At 26.7% G+C, this 4,714-nt stretch overlaps 1 protein-coding gene across 2 annotated transcripts in view; it reads right to left on the minus strand.

The window, feature by feature from the left end:
- Window positions 1–4,714, minus strand: part of LOC112211468 (endoplasmic reticulum metallopeptidase 1-like) — an 86,686-nt gene that overhangs the window by 80,401 nt on the left and 1,571 nt on the right. Inside the window, exon 1 of one of the 2 annotated variants that reach the window (XM_067053135.1) lies at window positions 3,504–3,898. The exons of the other annotated variant lie outside the window; for it this stretch is intronic. The gene's annotated coding sequence lies outside the window, so the exon portion shown is untranslated. Of the gene's footprint in view, window positions 1–3,503; window positions 3,899–4,714 lie in introns of those variants that run through there. 2 annotated transcript variants of the gene reach the window in all.

The raw sequence follows: 4,714 nt of genomic DNA on the forward strand, positions 1-4,714 counted from the left end.
TAGTAGTATGTCAAAAATGTTTTATTTTAATAAAATTTATAAAAATTATAATAATTTATTGAAAATGATGGAAGTAATAAACCTCAAAAAATTCTAAAAAAATTGACTCACCAGACTTCCTAGAGAGATAATCCACATATAAAAATTATAATTTTTCATGATGAGTATTGATGGAACGAGGAAAACATTTTATGCAATACTGACACACTGTCATCCTTTCTTTTTTCTTAGCAGTATCAGGTATCCACTTATACAAATAAAAATTATAAACCATTTTTGTAATAATTTGCATAATTGTTTTGTTAAGATGATCCTGATAAGACATAAAAAAAGGATTGGTTCCACAACAAGAAGCCATGGAGTACCCAAGTATCTTCCCAGGTTCATTTGCTAGGATATAGCTTATAACAAACCTAATTTTTACTATTTGTAATAAATTTCTTTATAGTTGATTTTAATTTGAAGATCTTATATTTAGTATTGTTATCTGCCATTGCCAATACCATCAATCGATTATTATAAAATATATTAATTATAAATAAAAGGAATATTGTCCGGGTGGAGTAAAAAAAATAAAAAAATAGAGCGACTATTTTTTTTACGGTCAATCAGCCATCTTCTACTATATTAATTATAGCATTAAGTTTTTTTTTGGAGAGATGAGAAACCGATGAGGAAAATAATATCTCAAATTGAAAATGTACCTGATTAAGATTAAGTATTATGTCAAGCATGTTGTTGAAATCGCTTTGGTGCTAAAGTTTAATCATACCATTAAATTATATTTTATACAATCATATGTGTTTTTATATAAAAACAAAAATATTTTGTATATTAAGTGTCTTAATGCATGGTAGATTTTTTTGTTTAAAGAACTTTAAATTTAGTGAATAAATGAGAAGGGTATCTAACTCGGCCTTCCTTCATACCACTATCCTCCATATATTTGTACAGTGAATGAATAAATAACATCAAGTAAATATCATCAGCCATAGCTTATCATCAGTAGGCTATGAATTCAAAGGCGAGAATTATGTTAAAAGAATTAATGAAGTACAAATTTGTGATATATTGTTGAATTAAAGTTTTGTTTTGGTCTTAGAAACTGACATACTCAATTTTGTTGTCAAAGTCTTGTATGTTTTTAATATGATGTCTCTAATTAATAACTAGATTTAATTTAAAAGGAGTGTTTGTTTAAATAATTGTCAGAACTTATACAATATGTTGATAGTAGCAGACATGTAATTGTTTAAATAAAGGAATAGTTCATGGAAGATAATGTTTTTAACATGTGAGTTGTTAGTATATATTAAAAAAAAAACAATATTTTTGTAACCTGAAATGTGTGTTAGCATTATTTAATTAAAATGAAATATTTTTGACATACTACTATAATGGTTTTTCAATAGTCTTAATAAACCTGATAATTTATAGAAACTTCATATACTTATCTTAAAATATTAAATGATATATTTGTAAGGAACTAAAACTATTTTTCTTATTGTTTTCATTTTTACCGAAATAATACCTTTAACTTTTCCATTGTATTAATTACTTTTTGTATAAATTATATTGTAGAAAATAATATTGAGGTATTTAATGTTGGCTGTAGATTCAATATGATTGTAACAAATACTTTATTTATTTCTACATTTTCATTATTTTTTCATCCTTTTTTTAATTCATTTTTTCCCTGTTATTTATCCATATATCTAAATACAATTTTACCCTTTAAACCTAATACATATTCCCTTTTTAACAAATATAAAATGTAAAATTACGAGAAGATTGTTGACCCTCTATGATATATGAGGAAAAGATCATTTTTCCTCTGTTATTTATCCATATATCTAAATACAATTTTATCCTTTAAACCTAATACATATTCGCTCTTTAACAAATATAAAATGTAAAATTATGAGAAGATTGTTGACCCTCTATGATATATATGAGGAAAAGATCATTTTCCCCCTGTTATTTATCCATATATCTAAATACAATTTTATCCTTTAAACCTAATGCATATTCCCTCTTTAACAAATATAAAATGTAAAATTATGAGAAAATTGTTGACCCACTATGTTATATATGAGAAGAAGATAGTTAGGGGTGGGCTAATATGTTATTTGTTTAATTAATATAACAGTCAGGCAGTCCACTGATTGTTTGTATTTGACAGGTGCGGGTATAAATGAAAATATAAAAAAAAGTATCTCATGATTTTGTAAAGTATGTTGTAAAAAAAGTATCACGAACCTTATTAAATTCAGATTAACTATTAAACAATTTTCTTATTCTCATTAACTTACAGCTCAAGAGAACCTTACTATTATATTCAGACAAAATATAAAATAAATATCTTATTCTCATTAAATCACAGCTCAAGAGAACCTTACTATTATATTCAGACAAACTATAAAATAAATATCTTATTCTTATTAAATTACAGCTCAAGAGAACCTTATTATTATATTCAGACAAACTATTAAATAAATATCTTATTCTTATTAATTTACAGCTTGAGAGAACCTTATTATTATATTCAGACAAACTATTAAATAAATATCTTATTCTTACTAAATTACAGCTCAAGAGAACCTTATTATTCTAGTCAGATTAACTATTAAACAATTATCTTATTCTTATTAAAAAAATACCATATAAAATAAATTCTTCTGATCTATGGCTTTTTTTTTTTACTACCACCAGGACCATCTTCCTTGGGTAATAATCTACCGTTAGGCAAGTTTTGCTTTAATCACAAGGTCATGCACAAGATTTCATTGTCAGACCATCAGAAGGGAAAGAAAGTTATGTCTCCAGTATAACATATAAACAAAAATCATAGACTATTTCATCTATAAAGAGGAATGAAGATGGTTTATCACTAATTTCAAGGCCATATGATATGAAGGAAAATTGGGTCCCACTATAGACAGATTGTAGCCAACAATAAAGTTATTTAAGTAATAAATTTTTATGCAAGAAGGTAAAAGAGGATAAATGTGAAATCATATAGAGTAGAGGGAAAAAATAACAGTATAAAAACTCCCTCCAAGGTAAACTACAAGGAATAATTGTTGCACAAGATACAGATATTTTTGCCCAGACATTAAGAACACCATCAGTAAACAAAATAACATGGAAAGGCTATGTTGAGAAAAGAAATATGATAGACAATAGGAAAAATGTCTAAACCAAAATCTTGGAAAAATTTTGATAAGGAACAACAATACAGTTACAGAGAAAACTAAAGAAAAGTCTAGACCAATGTTAGGCAAATATTGGACCAGGAGGATCAAATGCCTGTCATGATAATGATGATGATGTCTCAATAAATAAATATCTCGATGAAGATGACAAATTTTCATGTTAAATTAAACCCTAAAACAATTTTTTAAATTTAGATTTAGTCAATTTTCAATACCAATTGTATGTAAATGATCATAATCCATAAAAAATAATTTACCGTTTTTAACAATTTATGTCTTTGAACTCACCTTCAAATATCAGGTGCTGTCAGAATACGTAAAAACAATTCCCTAGTACCATTGCAAATTCCAGAATTAAGTGTGCTGGAGAAGAATTGTAAAAGGTTAGAAAATTTACAATAATGTCAAAAGATAAAACACATGCCACAATCAACACCCAGTGTAATTCAAACCAGGATTCCAAAGTTTGAATAGGTAAACAAGCCAAAAATGAGTATGGAGAAAAGATTATTAGCTAAATAATGAAGAAAACAGGTTTTGGAATGACAAGGTCAAAATTGCAAGAGCTTGAAAGGAAGATGGCTAGAAGAGATTTATAACATGGAAAGGCTATGTTGAGAAAAGAAATATAATAGACAACAGGAAAAATGTCTAAACCAAAATCTTGGGAAAATTTGGATAAGGAACAACAATACAGTTACAGAGAAAACTAAAGAAAAGTCAACACCAATGTTGAGCAAATATTGCTCTGGGAGCTGCATGCGCCCCTTCGTTGGATCATGTGTGACTATAATTAAAACTTAAAAGAATAATATGTAAAAAAAATGTAGCTGAGTAATTGAAGTTTTAGAGATAAAAGATAATTAGCCATTTTTTAATAATTTTATTTTCTATATGTATTTATCATGTTCCTATATAGATGATCAACCCCTAACCTCTAAAATTTTTGGAATTTACATTTGATTTTTACTGGGTCATAATAGTGGCATGTAATTAGCCTTTTGAGGGTATTGTTAATTTTTGAGGTTTTCCAGTTCTTCTCTAATACATCTATCTCAGAAACTTCCAATCCTATGAGATAATTTTTTTTTTACAGATTATGATAACAAATAAGATGTTATGATGAATTCATATCAGGTATTATTTTGATCTAAAGTGTCTTAAAAACCTAAATCACTTTTATGTGTCCTAAAGACCTAAATCACTTTGACTATTTGGATGCGAAAAATCAAACAAAATTGTTTTGGAATTCAATTTTCTATAGGGATTCATCATCATAAAATGGGTTTCTTTAACCGGACCAGGAGGATCAAATGCCTGTCATGATGATAATGATGATGATGATGTCTCAATAAATAAATATCTCGATGAAGATGATAAATTTTCATGTTAAATTAAACCCTTAAACAATTTTTTAAATTTAGATTTAGTCAATTTTCAATACCAATTGTATGTAAATGATCATAGTCCATAAAAAATAGTTTACCGTTTTTAACAAT

Source organism: Halyomorpha halys, unplaced genomic scaffold (genome assembly GCF_000696795.3).
Source record: "Halyomorpha halys isolate HHAL.00 unplaced genomic scaffold, Hhal_1.1 Scaffold1009.1, whole genome shotgun sequence".
Taxonomy (NCBI): domain Eukaryota; kingdom Metazoa; phylum Arthropoda; class Insecta; order Hemiptera; family Pentatomidae; genus Halyomorpha; species Halyomorpha halys.